Below are 15,626 nucleotides of genomic sequence, written 5' to 3'. Positions count from 1 at the left end.
GTAGTTGGAGGAGGCTTTCGGGCGGAGGAGACAGTTGGAGGTCGGTCTTTTGAGGGGGCTGCCATGGAACGGGAGGTGGTTTTGTCGCATATCGCATTGCTTTTGAGTGGAGGGCGGTATTTTTTGAGAGCACCCGATACAACGTGGGGCTGCCACATAGTAATAGGGCGCTTGGGAAAAACCACAAATCTCACATGCTTTTGGGGTTTTAACTGTCGGACGATGGGAGAGTGTGATATGGATATGGGTTGTTGGATCTGGAGGTGGGAGATTGGAGGGTTATCGCATGGCGGAGTTGCAAGGGTTGAGTCGGGGTGTGGTTGGAAGGCCTGATACATTATTCAAACTTAGGATGAGGGGTTTTAGTGGGTTTTTAAGGGAAAGGGGAAATTAATAAGGAGAAAATCATTTTTAAAGGGTAATGTCTAGGTAAAAGTGTGAAATCAAGGGGGAAAAGGTTTAAAATGAAGGGAAAGTGTTATTACAAGGGGAAATGAAGAGGGAAGGGTACATTGGAATCAAGAAGGGGAAATTAGTGAATAAAAAGTAATGAAGGGGTAATGAAGGGAAAGTGTTATTACAAGGGGAAATGAAGAGGGAAGGGTACATTGGAATCAAGAAGGGGAAATTAGTGAATAAAAGGTAATGAAGGGGTAATGAAGGGAAATTATTAAACTAGACATGTAGGGGTTTAGTGAAATGAGAGGATATTAGTGAATAAGCTTCAGTATTCAGACCTAAAATCATATAGAACTTTTTAGGGTATACACCCAAAGTAATGCACAATTTTTGTGAATGTCCTCCTTCCTTTGATAGGTCCTCCTACACATGAAACATAAGATTTAAGCATGATAAAGGTGAATTTGAGCTAGCAACCTTGTGCATTCCAAAACCTCTTCTACCTACACTTTATTTACCCTAGCATTTTCTCTTCATTTATTGGTTGCATTTGAGCTTGCTGACCCTTTATTCCTTTTTCTTTGATAAGCAAACTATCTAATTCTAACCTTATAACTTCCAAGGGCTCAGGTTAAACTGATGAGCTCATCATTATTCTCTTCCTAACTACTGATCTGCCAAGATTAAACTATTTGATCATCATGGATTGTGGCATTTTGACAAGATGCACACAATCTTATTTTAAAAAAGTAAACTGAGAGGAGTGGCATTTGAATGTGCACACTTTCATGATCTATTTTTATCTCTTTTTGGTGGGGTTCATATTTAATAATTTTTTTTGATATTCGTTTCTTTTTTTCCTTTGACTATTCTTTTAGGACATACCCTCTTTACATTTTTTAATATGGGAAAACATTTGCAGAAAATAAAAGGTATGTACAATATTACAAGAATTAATATATCCAATTCAAAATTATGATCCCTATTATTATAGGAACCTAATAGCTTCAATGTGATCCTTCCATGCGATGAAATTAGAGCTTCCTTCCAAGGCATACTCTAGTCTCATCCTGTTGAAGGTCATCTTCTCATCTCTGAAAAGATCCTACTACACTGAACTTCAAAATCGAACCTCCTGAGAAAAAACTTTGAAATTCCTTCTCTAATGTGAATCCTACTCCAATAGCATGTAGAAATTGTGATGTAGGTTTTCAACTGCTTATGAAATTTTAATCGAAATTAGAACACACAAAACTACTCTACTTCTTTGTAGAATTCAATTCACAATTTAGAACATTAATCATAATCATGCAATGAGAAATAACACACATGCACACAATATTTTTATGCTAAAAACAACCTGCTAAAAACCCCAATGCTTGTTTGAATTAATATGATGAATAAAGATGTATTACAATTGCTTTGCTCAACTAATCTGAACCTGCAAGTGCATAACCTATTTCTCTGCTCACTAAAAAGCTCTAACCCAGAATTAGTCAATTTATTCCTCTACTTGAGCCCCTATTTCCTTGTGCAATTCCTTGAGAAAATAGGCCTCTATTATTTAGGAAATTCCTCAAATTGATTGTGCAATTCCCAAGGTTGATCATTTGACTGCATGCAACACTTGTTCACTCAAGACTAGTCTACACCTGATGTTACACTACCTTGGAATCTCCCCCAAAGCTAGGGAACTCGAATTCTCTACATGCACTAGCTATTTTGTGCTCATTGATCAGTTAACTGGATGATCACTGAGTTTGACTAAAGTACCACTACACAACTGACCTTCCACTAGTTCCTCCAATAGTTAGAACTAGTGTAATTGAAAACAAAATGAAATAACTAACCTTGATTGCTACAAATTAGAAATCGCACATGCTTAAATAAAATCCAACTCCTCCAACTCAAATTTACTAAGCTGATTGAGTGAAAATATCCATGTAACCTGAGTTAACTACATCCAAGTTGTTTGCTAATGTGGAAAATTGGGTTTCTCAATTTAATCAAATGCAAAATCAAATTGAGAATTTGTAGTTGCATTTTTCAACACATAGGCCATCTATATTGTGGTATTTCTTGTAGTTGGCCACCCATGAGCCAGATCTAAATTCTGAGGGGATGCTTAATTAGGGAAGTTCACACCCAAGGCTTAGTCACGTATCTAAGAGAAGGATTCCACTATCTAGGTGGTTTGACAATCAATCTCTAGTATTAAGCACCACCGTGACTCGACTACTTTCTGAGTCAAACAAGGGCTTCACCTAAGTTCAGATGGGCTAATCCTCAGTTCCAAGAGATTGAATCACCTACATATGTTGGTTTGATAGTTACCTTTCTTGTGGCAAGAACCACAAGGATCGACAATCCATTGTCTAGGTGGTTAAAACTCTTCAAGCAAGCACCAAAATAGCTTATATTACATTATCTTGATGGTTTAACATCTAGGCAACAAACATCAAGTGGTTTTAAAACCATATGAAAAGAACCATATTGATTTAGTCCTCGATCGAGATTCTCACTAAACGTTGAGGCTTAGACACACTATCCAGTTGCATCAACACATCCATAGGGAATACTTTCCCAATTCGTAGAGCACATGGTTAGGTCATGCACAACATTGATTCTACTTGTTTTCACACCAATTTCGTGACACAAAGTTCCTTTCCAATGGTTCTATGCAAAACTTCCTTCTATTTCAGGTTTATTGGCATTCTCTCACACTTTGTGATCTCTCTCTCTCTCTCTCTCAATATGCTCTCTTCCACACCAATCCATTTTTTTCCCCTCCATTATTTTTTGTTGAGGATTTCATTCTCTCTTTTCCACATTCCACAAGGAAAAGGGTAGTGTGGGCATCATCCTCTTCCCAAGATGCCCACTCCAAAAATTCATTCCCTGTCAGTGTAGGTTAGTATGTGGTTGGTTGGTAGTTATAGTAATTAGGTAAGGTTGGTATGTTCTTGGTTAGGACATGCCATAGGAAACAAAAGGGGCACACTACAGGCCCTCAATAGGCCTTCCCCTCAGAGATTTGAATTTGTATGTCCCTCCCTTCAACTAGCCATCAATTTATTTTCACCTAAATTTACATATGTCCAAGATTCACACAATTGAGTTTACATACATGGGGTGAAGTAAAAATGGTTGCTACACTAGAAGTAGATCCCCATATCTCCCTTCTATTCAAATTAAGAAATAATCCCCCCCCACACACAATAATGAAGTTATCAACTTGTTGATGGTAAAAAATGATCTCATCAACATGTAAGGGAGACCACCCGCTCAAAGCCCTAACTAAGCTCTTATTTGCTTAATGCAGTGGTTCCAACTGGTTCAATTAGATCCAATTACCCTCTCTTCTTTTCTGTTGTCATATAATATATCTATTACTTTCCAATGGAAAAAGAGAAATCAAATCTTCCCTCATGCAGATCTTTTGCAAGAGAGTGATCCTTAAGTTGAATTAATGGCTTAAACAAGCCACTCTAAAGTCTGCCCCTGTGTAAGAGGACTTCTAGGATGCAATAATTAAAACTAAATGTAGATATACTATAATATGCAAGTGAAAAAATATTCCTAAATCTATCTCTATTGAGAGAAGGATTAGTCCCCCTCTCAACCAAGAGCAAGGTAAAACGGTATTTGGACAAGCTTTGAATTTGGAATAAAAATGAAGTTAATAAGCTAAGGAAATAGTTACAAAAGTTATTACTAGTTTAATCAAGTATATGTATTTAGCTATCTGATGAATAATCATAAGATCTCTAGTGCACATACATCCAACTTCAAATAAAATGAATTCAAACTAAAAAAATATGATTGCATTAAGGAAATAGTTCTCATAAAACAATCATTATTAAAACTAAGATAAAATTGACATGGATTTGCTAAATAGTTAACAAATATGTCATGTTTATCTATTCAAATTCTTTATTTAACTTGATAACAATTAGATCCATCATTAAAATATAGATTTAAAATGATTTAAACAAGCATATAATTAAATGAATTTACAATAGTGCAAAACTTAAAAAAATACATACTTAACAAGAATTGCATCAAATTTTATGAAATACAGGCCATTAATCAACCTCTATCTCTGACAAAAGTGTACAAGAATTAAAGATCCGATCAAAGCCTTTGAGTACATGAAATTCTTAGAAAATTTCACGATAGCATGAAATTTTTAGAGCTGAAATACATCTCTTTTAATCTCCACAAACCTGGTCCAATCTAGCTAATTATCTACAAACATTTTGCCCCCTATAGTAGTGAAAAAAGCCCTCTATTTGCAAAGAATTTCCTCCCCAAGTTTCAGAGTCGGAACCCGCTTTTCTGCTTCTCAAAATTGATATTTAATTACAAAAATGAAAACTAAAATGGAGAATTTTTGAAGTTGTTATTGCTAATCCTGCATCTTCTTCCTTGTTGGTCCCTTCTCATTGCTACAAATCTTCTTTGTGCTTAATCTCCTCAACTATTCTCCTGCAAAAAACCAATAAAAAATAAATTAAATTGCAAATGAAAAGAAGAATTACAAAATCTGGGGAAACAAATTTCTCCAATTAAAATTCAATTAAATAAATAAATAAAAAGAAACCATAGTTTCCCATTGATCCCTATAAAGATATTTTTGGTCAAAGAGGACATAATAGAATGGATCTGCAATCAATAAAGCTTTGGGAAAATGAAAATGTAAAAAACAAAACTCAGAAAATTAGTTTTGATTGCAAATTCAGAGACTATTTTTATGATAATATTTAGGCTTAGTTAAGCACCAAATCTAGTCATAAAACCACTTCCAAAATATTCTCCATGATTTTATCTTCCTAAGGAGCCATCCTAGGCCTCATTTGACCAAGTAAAACTCAACTTATGAACCCCCAAAGTTGAAGTCTCAAAACTGTTACAATTATGGAAAAACGCATGCCTAGGCTAAAATTAGGATTTTTTAGTTAAAAATACTAATATAAACTAAATTAATAATTGTAATTAACTATATAATTATAATGTTGGCTTGTAGGGGCCTGACCCAAGTTTAGAGGTGATTTAGCCAAACAAATCCTGATACTACTGGCCCTTTTGGCAATAGTCCGTAGAGCGTGGACTGAGGTCTCACCCGAAGTAGTATGGGAGGGTGCTAGAACCAGGTTTTTCACACCCTAGAGATGTCTGATGATTTTCGGTGGTCCACGGTTTGACCCTGTGCGCACGTCGCTACGCGCACCTATCAGTACCTCGCAGCCTGTGATGCTATCTTTGCGCAGCCCTACTTGGGGCTCGATCCACATTAGTATGCAATCCCTTATCATTAACTCGATATTAGTTGATCACTTAGCTTATCTTCATGTGTTTAGTTATACTTAATAGTGTTCACCATTCATACCAAAGCGCACGATAAATAAAACAGTATAATTGCAAAAGATATCAACCATACAATAACTTAAAACAGATACACAAGATTTGGAATCAAACTTCTCTTTATTATTCTTCTTCCTTTGTTACAGACTCGACTTCGCCTTGCGCACTCAGTTGTAGGAGTCCGCGCACTTAGCTGCGGACTCTACTAGGCCTCTACACACTCAACTGCAGAGCCTCTTCCTACTACTATGACCCAAAGCACTTAGACCTTTACTCTATGCTTGTTATTTTCTCAACTCCATTCGTTCCTCTTTATCCCTCTAATTATTTTTACATCTTAGAGCCTCACTCTACTAATACAATGCCATGGTCCGCGGACCATGGGTAGGCTGACACTACATTGAAAACTTAGGGTGGACAACCTTAAGACTCTAACGTTAAATTTATGCTCTGTGCTTGCAATTCACAGAGTCTTTTCAACAATAATACTCAAAACTTGGGCTTTGAGCCCCAAAACATGTTGTGGGGGGATTCCATGCCCAACAGGCCCCCAACACAAACATCATGACTTGTACTCGAGTCACTCTATTGGTGTGACGATATTGGCGTAGAGTCCCTCCAGCTGGTCCCAAATTGCTTGAATGTCGGCAACACACTAAGCTACTACCTTCTAAACCTACTATATTCTATCTTCTAAGACCTCCGTGTTTGAATTGGGTCCTTACATCTGTATCGGCATCTACTGTGTATGTTTATAGTCTTGTGCCCTTGTCTGGCTCCTCAAGTTGCGAAGAATGTGGATTGGCTGGTTAGTTAGATAGCTGACCCACCCGTGTAGGGCTTCAAGCGACTGCCATTCACTTTGCTTGGGAAGGGTTCTCCATTTAGTTTGACTAGCTAGACTGTGCCTCCATTTGTGACCTCCTTAACCACGTATGGTCCCAGCCAGTGCATTCTGAATTTTCCTGGAAAGTTTTCAAACTTACTTTCATACAGCAGCATGAAGTCGTTTACCTTGAAAGTGCTTAATTTGATATGGCGGTCGTGCCAGGATTTTCATGCTTCTTTTGTACCCGCTAATGAAATCCAGCCAAAAGCCATTCCTCCTCAATTTCTTCCAATTGCGCAAGCCTTTCCTCCATAGCTTCACGGTCCATCATCCCTGTGAGCGCTGCTATTCACAGACTAGGTACGATGTATTCCATTGGCATGACAACTTCCACGCCATAAACTAACTGGAAAGGTGTCTGTCCCGTCAATTTCTTGCACGTTGTCCTGTAAGCCCATAGTACGGTAGGTACGCGCAGGTCCCAATCATTTCGTTGCATGTTGCACACTTTGGTCAGCACAACCTCCAGTGTTTTTTTGAATGTCTCTACTGTCCCATTAGCTCGTGGGTGGTATGGTGTACTTTTGTGATGATACACTTGGAACTCTTTTGTGAGCATGTTGATGGCTTCATTCAGGAAATGTGTTCCGCGATCACTCATTAAGATTTTTGGACAACCAAATTGGGTCAACACGTTTTCGAACAAAAACTTCGCAGCCATAGCAGCTGTGCAGTCTTTGACTGGCTGTGCTTCTGCCCATTGTGTCAGGTACTCCATCGCGGTGATGATGTAGCGCGTGCCCATCTTTCCATGAGGTTTGATAAGTCCCACAAAGTCGATTGCCCATTTTTCAAACGACTGCGGCGTAATTTGTGGATTTAACGATATCTCGTCCCTCCATGAGGGTTTTCCAGTCCTTTAACATATATCGTAGGCCTTACAATGCACTTTCGAATCCTGGTGCAGGGTTGGCCACCATAACCCTGTGCGAAGAATCTTTTGTGTAGTCGTGCGTCCTGCATAGTGTCCTCCTGCAGTGCCCCCATGTGCTTCCACAAGGATCTAACCTCATTCAAATTCAGGTGTGTATCTTCACAATATCTCATCATTTCCCATTTTGTATAGGGGCCTTGGGATGGCAGAAAAGTACACCGCGTGCACCACCAATTCCTTTTTCTGTTGGACTGAGTATTCCTTTGGTGTAGTCCCTGTTGTCAGAAAATGGATTATATCTTCGAAGTGTCTGTCCACAACGCACAATGCAAAGAGCTGTGCATTAGGTAGTCCCTCCTCCAAATTCGTGGGTTCCTTGCCTGTCTGAGTTCGTGACAAGTGATATGGTCCTGAGTTCAAGTGTTGCGGCTTGACTATGACCTCAAAATCATATTCTTGGAACAGTAAGAGCCATCTGCATATGCGCCCCCCCAACACAGGCTTATTGACAAAGTATTTCAACACGGAATGGTCGGTATACATCTTGAAATGTCCTCCGAGTAAATAGTGTCAGTATTTTTGGAGCGCGTACACCATCGATAAACCCTTGCGCTCAGCGGTGGAATGGTTCTTTACAATCTCTGACTTGAAAACGCGATCGGGTGATCCACGCCCTCCGCGCCCTCTTGTGTGAGTATTGCTCCCAGTGGAATACACGACGCATCAACATGTACATGAAACTCCACATCCCATTTTGGGAGGACCAAGATTAGAGTGGAGGCTAGTTTCCATTTTAGGACATCCAAACTCTTCATGCAATCATCATTCCAACAATATGTAACATCATTTTTCAATATTCTTTCCATTGGCACTGTTATTTGGGCATAACTTTTGATGAACTTCCTATAGTATCCAGTGTGTCCCAAGGTAGCACGTAGTTTTTTAACACTTCACGATGCTTCCAAATTTAGAATAATGACAATCTTCACAGGGTCCACCATCAGTCCTTGTTTGCAAACCACATGTCCCAACAGGTTTCCAGCGGGAATGGGGAATGTGCACTTCTTAATGTTCAACACAATCTGGTGTCGGTGACAAGTATCCAGCATCAAGCATAAGCTTGCTACATGGTGCTTAACTAATCCAAAGATAGTCCAATCATCCAGATAGACCTCAAATAACTTGTGTATGTACTCTTTGAACACAACCACAACAATGTGCGAAAATATGGTTGGTTTATTCTTCAATCCAAACGGCATAACGATGTATTGAAAGCATCCCCATTCTATTGCGATGGTCGTTTTGCTCCTATCTTTCGACGCGATCTTGATTTGATGGTACCTTGAGAACCCGTCCGTGAATGAGTATGCTTCCTGATTGCCAAAATTCTCCAGTACTCCATCTGTGAACAGTGTCAGGAATCGATCATGTATACAGGCATCGTTCAGCTTCTGGAGGTCCACACATATTCTTATTTCGCCTTTCTGCTTTTTATCCTATACTACCTGTTAGCTCTGCTTCATGTTTGAGCATTTTTGAGGGTCAGGGATAGCTTGGCTATGGTGTTTTCTAAAAAGGAGGGGTTAGCAGTAGTTCATTCAATCTTTCTCCTTCCATTTGCTTTACCCTTATAACTCCCGCCACCTTCCTTTCCTCCTTCCTTTCCTTTCTCTTTACTCTCCCTATCATCATTATTTTTGTTTGCTTTTATAAACCCCACCTAAACCTTGTTTAACCAGCTCCTGAGTCATATGGTGTTTTAACACTACTAAGCCCCACTAACCCTTCATAAAAGCCTGATAACCTTAAACCCCGCATAAACCTCTAAAACCTCGTTTAAATGCATTTTCATTTTTATTTAATCCCCCACGCTAACCTTTTTAAAGACATTATAACCCCGTGCATATGATAAAAAATCATAACCCTAAGCTTTAATAAATCTTGGGCCCACCTGCACCTGTCACATCAACCCCGGAGCACATGTTTGTTACCTCAACCGTCCGATCGCGCCCGCTTGATGATCCAACGATAGTCGCAGTCCCCGCTCTCGTAACTTGCACGTATGTTAGGCAGCGGGGAAAGTGGTTTCCAGCCGGACCTACCTGGCACACGTCATCATATAACTTGATTGCATGCCCTTGTACGTAAACCGCCTCTCCCAAAAGAGCGGTGTGGGGAAACCGCTTAACGCTCTTCTGGTACGGTCGCCCACCCGTTATCGCGTGTTCAACTCCGCCGCCCATCAACCGTCAATCTCCCCGAGCTTGATCCGACGGCCCTCATTTTATCTTCTTTGTCATTTCCCGATAGCTCCACCTGCGCAATCTCCGCTGTTGATTTTATCATCCGACGGCTGAGATCTGTTCCGCTGTTTAATCTGCCTCTGTGTCTTCCATTGCTTCCCGCTATCAGATCTAGGCCGTCCATTTGAACCATCCAATGACCAGCATTCATTCTCAACTCTTCATCCATTTTCAAGGTGTTTTTCAGTGTTTTTGGCTCGGCTCATGCACACAAAGAAGGGAGTGATAATACAGCAGTGCGCACATTAATTCCTCAGCTACCCGCATTCAAAGACACCATGGTCAAGGACAAGAAGGACAGCTTCAAACAGATCTAGATATGAATTAGTCATGGAGCCTTGTACACATTACATTCCATTTGCTCAGAAAGGACATCAAAGTACAGAAAGAGCCATTTTGTTCATTGAAAACCATCAAACTATTATCAGAGACCCATATCTAACTGTAAATGTGGTTGGTGGTCCATTATGACCCCTCCACGCTTAGCAGCAGAGCAATTTTTGTAAACAGATTCTATATATACCTAGAAAAACGATGTAATCAGGTTAATGAATGTAATTCTAGTCTAAACTTCAACTTCTGGAGACCGTAAATATTATGAGACTTGCAGCTTTTGGTATTCATTTTCAGCTAATACAAGCTTCTTTTGTTGTTGATTGCTCACTTTCCACTTCTTTTTCTTTGTTCCAGGCTATGCATCTTTTGCATTATTTCATGTGCTGTTAATTTTAGCATTAGAGGGGCTGTCATCCCACCTCTGTGTTAGGATTTAGCATGCATCATTGAATTTGTTTGCAAGTTTCTGTTGTTTTAATGCCAGAGAGCTGTCATCCTATCTGTGTATTAGAAAACAGATTTATAGACCTTTAAACTGGTTACAACTGGCCATCATAGGGTCCTGTGCATCTGCTGGTGTGATTAGTGTTCTCCATCATCACATTGTCTCTAAAACTGTGAGTAATTGGTGGTTAAAAGCCTTGTAGTCTAGGGGTGTTCACCCATGTCTGGGGTTAAGCATAATAGGAGTGGTTATCTGGCTTGAATATGTAGCATTTGTTTCATTCATCCACCAATTTATCCAACCTTTTGTTGAGTTTGTAATGTTCCCGAGCATCTCTGATATACAACCTAGGAGAGTTTCTTGGGGTGATAACATTAATTGGCGTTGTTTCCGGGGAGATGTGAATCAAAGTTCAGCTTCCTTGGGAGAATGACACAGCTTCAAGCTTTGATGACAGACAAGGTTTGAACACAGTTTCTGGTTGTAATCATCTGTCTTGCGACTCCGTTGGTGGAAGGCCATCCTTTGGCGACTCCACATTGAATTTCTGGCTCAGTTTGTGAGACACACTCGAAGAAATCCTCAGAAATCACCAGCTGAACCAGTGCCTGAACCTGAGAGAACTGTTAAATCGAAGAAAGCATCATAGAAAGGGGCATCGAGATCAGGTAAGCCCAAGAAATCTTATTTGTCTCTACATGAGGAGTTTTTAGTTGAAAATGCACAATTTGAAGACTTAGAGCCTAGTGCTGCTAGTGAACAAAAATCTGCAGAGATTACTACAACACCTTGTTTAGTTGGTTTCCCTTTGAATCTCAGTCCAGAGAAAGCTTCTCATTCAGTCCAAAACATCCCTTTGTCTCTGCCATCCATCACATTACTTCCTATCATACAATCTGCTAGTGTTCCTCCAGATATTCCAATTATGGCAGGACAACAAGCACCTACGAAGATAAAGAGAATTGTTGCTGCTAGATACAGACCTTTGGTCTTGTTCGTCCCTTTGAATCCTATGCCTGTGGGAGAATATAAAAAATATATGCCTAAATTCATTGGCACAGATGGAGTAACAACAGAAGAACACCTAGAAGCTTTTTACAGTTATGCTGATAATTTATATATAAGTGAAAATGATGTGTGGATGAGAGTTTTTGTCCAGAGCCTTGATGGAGAGGCTAGCAAGTGGTTTAGAGAATTACCCTAGAGATCAATAACAGATATTGAAGCATTAGATGATGCATTTTTGAAGCAATGGGGAGATAAAAAAGACTTCTTGTATTATGATACTGAGTTTAGTAATCTGAAGAGGGAAAATGGTGAATCTTTGCTTGATTTTAATAAAAGATTCAATCGAATGTATAGTAAGATACCAGCTGAGGTAAAGCCTACTCCTACCTCTGCCAAACTCACTTATGCCAATGCTTTTGACTTAGATTTCTGCATACTATTGAGATAAAGGAGATGTGCCACACTAGCAGACATGCAGGATGCAGCTCTAGAAGTAGAGTCTAATATCATGGCTGCAGAAAAGCTAAAAGGTCAAGCTGACAGAAGGAGGCAGAGACGTCAGGCTTCTACTTCCTTTGCATCATCTTCAGACCCCAAATTTGATAAAATGAATAAAACGATAGAGTCATTGGCTACTAAGATATATAAGCTGGAGGTTGAGCAGAATTCAGGAAAAATAAGGCAGAAAAGCACATTTGCTCCAAGAAATTAGAATCCTTTCGAAAGAGAAAATGAGCAGTTACAAATAATGTAGAGGGGTGAAGAATCAAAAGAAGATCATAAAATTAGAACTCCCTTTCAAAATGTAGTCATGGAGGAGGAACAATTTGAAGAGAATGAGGATGAAATTCACTGCATGGAAGATAGAGGCAGCGTTGCATTTTTGACATTGGTTGAGTATGAACAATCATTGCTGCATGAACAAGACATCCAAGAATGGGACAAAGGAGCTGTTCTACAAACTAGTGACTAGCAGAGATATAATATGAGGTCCAATGCAAAAAATGCCAAGGAGAATCCTGCCCAAAGAGTTGTTGTCCAAGCAGAATCACAGTATGTCAAGCAGAGAAAGCCAGCAGCTGATCCAGTCATCTTCAAAGCTCCTATTCAAGAGGTAAAAAGTTCTGATAAATCATCTTCTTCTTTCAGCTTTGAGTCAGAAGTTTAGAAGTTGAAAATATCCGTGCCTCTGGTTGAGTTGGTGAAGAGTGAAGTACTTAGAAGACCTATCCTTGAAGCCCTTGAGCTAGAAACCAAACAAACCTCCACTGAATTTGTTAATTTGCAAGATGACAAGCCTGCTATTGTGTTCAGTCCCATGATTGAACGTGCTGATAATAATTCTCCATCTTTTTATGTCTCATTGACCATTCATGACAAAATCCTCCACAATTTCCTGCTAGACACAGGGGCCAGCCACAATTTAATGCCTAAAGCTGTCATGGAAGAGTTAGGCCTTGATATCACTAGACCCTATCATGATTTATTTTCTTTTGATTCAAGGAAAGTGAAATGTCTTGGATTGATTAAAGATCTAGCTATTACCCTAACTCAGCTACCCATGAAGAGTATGGTGATGGATATTGCGATAACAGATGTCCCTCCTAAGTTACGAATGCTGCTGTATAGAGGGTGGATTAAGAGACTAGGTGGGACATTACAGAATGATTTATCTTATGCCACTATCCCAGTGTTTGGAGGAGAAAGCAGGAGATTGTACAGAGAAGCACAGTTGGCATATATCATCAGTGGTGAGAAGAATCCTACAAATCATCCTATATATGTAGTGGACACTGATTTTGGAGCATGCATTTTCCAAATAGAAGAATCTCAAAAGGCTGAAATGCAGCTTATGAAACCAATTGTTCAGGCTGAGAAAGAGCAAGGAAGTCAAATTTGGGAGTTATTCTTTGATGGACCATGTTCCAGGGAAGCTGCAGGAGCAGGGGTGGTGCTAGCATCTCCACAACAAGAAAGCATTCAGATGTCTTTTAAGCTGGTTTTTCAAGTCACAAATAACATAGCAGAGTATGAGGCTTTGCTGTTGGACCTTAATGCAACAAAAGACAGAGGAATCAAGAACCTAAAGGTATTTGGAGATGCTGATCTGATTATTCAGCAAGTAAATAAAACTTTTCAAGCAAAGCACCCAAGGCTGAAAGCATACAGAGATGAGGTATGGAGAATCAGAGACTCTTTTGATTTTTTCTGTATTTCATACATTCCTAGAGCCCAAAATCAGCTTGCTGATTCCCTTGCTGTTTCTACTAGTCTATTCATACCTCCCATGCCTCCCAGACTAGTTTATGAAGTCCAAATGAAATATAAACCATCTTTGCCTAATAATGTCCACCATTGGAAAGTTTTTGATGATGATAATGAGTTGAATAGGTTCTTGCAAGTCATTGATGAGTTTTCTGAAATGCAAATTGACCAAGAGAATGAAGCCTTGTTAGAAAAACCCTAGTCCCAGCGTAGAAATAAAATTGGCAAAAATAACATTGTCCAGCTTCCTAGTAACCATATTCCCAAGGGCCTAATTCCTCTAGAAAGACTGTTTGACCAAAATGATGTACCTTACAAGGCTGCCCAAAAAGAAGAGCAATCTGCAGTCTGTAAGCATGATATAGGAAGTCTTGGTCAGCCTAGGTATGTGAATTTGTCTACTAATTTGTCTGCTGATCAAAGTGCTGAATACTGCAATTTAATGAAGAAATTTGCTAATGTGTTTTCCTGGGAGTATGGTGACCTAAAAACGTATGATAAGAATATAATTTAGCACAAAATCCCTCCGGAAAAAGACATTATTCCTTTCAAACAGAAGCTGAGACCAATAAATCCTATGCTTCTTCCACTGATTGAAAAAGAAATTAAAAATTGTTGGCTGCCAAGATCATTGTTCCTCTCAGATATTCAAAGTGGGTGGCCAATTTAGTGGTGGTGAGGAAGAAGAGTGGAGAAATCAGACTGTGTGTTGATTTCAGAAATTTGAACAAATGCTCCAAGAAAGACAACTATCCCCTGCCAAAGATGGAGCACTTGTTGCAAAAGGTCTCAGGAGCTAAAGTGATGTCATTCTTGGATGGCTTTTCAGGCTTTAATAAGATTGCTATGCACCCATATGATCAAGAAAAGACTGCATTTACCACTCCTTGGGGCAATTTTATGTATGCCAAAATGCCATTTGGATTGATGAATGCTGGAGCCACCTTTCAGAGAGCTATGGACATAGTGTTTATGGGAGAGAAGGACAAATTTGTGCTTATCTACCTTGATGATATAACAGTTTACTCCAACATCCATCAAAATCATTTGCAACATTTAAGAAAAGTGTTTTTGAAGTGCAGGAGGTTTGGAATCTCAGTCAATCCCAAAAAATCACAATTTTCTTTGAATGAAGGCAAGCTATTAGGACATGTTGTGTCTGTTGCAGGTGTTTAGATTGACCCAGAAAGAGTAAAAGCCATATAGTCTTTGTCTGTCCCAATATCAAAGAAGGATATCCAATCCTTTTTGGGCAAAATTAATTTTGTCAGGAGGTTTATACCAAATTTTGTTGAACTAGTTAAGCATGTGACCTCCATGTTGAAGAAAGGAGCAGAGGTAAGATGGACTGATACAGCAAGGAAATCATTTGAGTCAATTAAGAAAGCTATTATGGAGGCTCCCACATTAATCAGTCCTGACTACAGCAAGGAGTTCCATATATTTTCTTTTGCCTCTGAAGACACCATTGCAGTTGTTTTATTGCAGGCAGATGAAGAAGGTTCAGAGCATCCAGTGGCATTTTTCAGCAAGAATTTGAGGGATGCTGAACTGAGGTATGATATTATTGAAAAACATGCATATGCTCTTATTAAGTCCTTGAAGGCTTTCAGAGTTTATATCTTGCATTCAAAAATAATTGCATATGTGCCCTCTGCTGCAATAAAAGATGTCTTGACACAACCTGATGCTGATGGAAGGAGGGCAAAATGGATTGCTAAAATGATAGAATTTAATATAGAG

Source organism: Pinus tabuliformis, chromosome 1_2 (assembly GCF_031772625.1).
Source record: "Pinus tabuliformis cultivar Carrire ecotype Pingquan chromosome 1_2, CPIR1, whole genome shotgun sequence".
In the NCBI taxonomy this organism is placed as follows: Eukaryota; Viridiplantae; Streptophyta; class Pinopsida; order Pinales; family Pinaceae; genus Pinus; species Pinus tabuliformis.
This window is presented reverse-complemented; position numbering follows the sequence as displayed.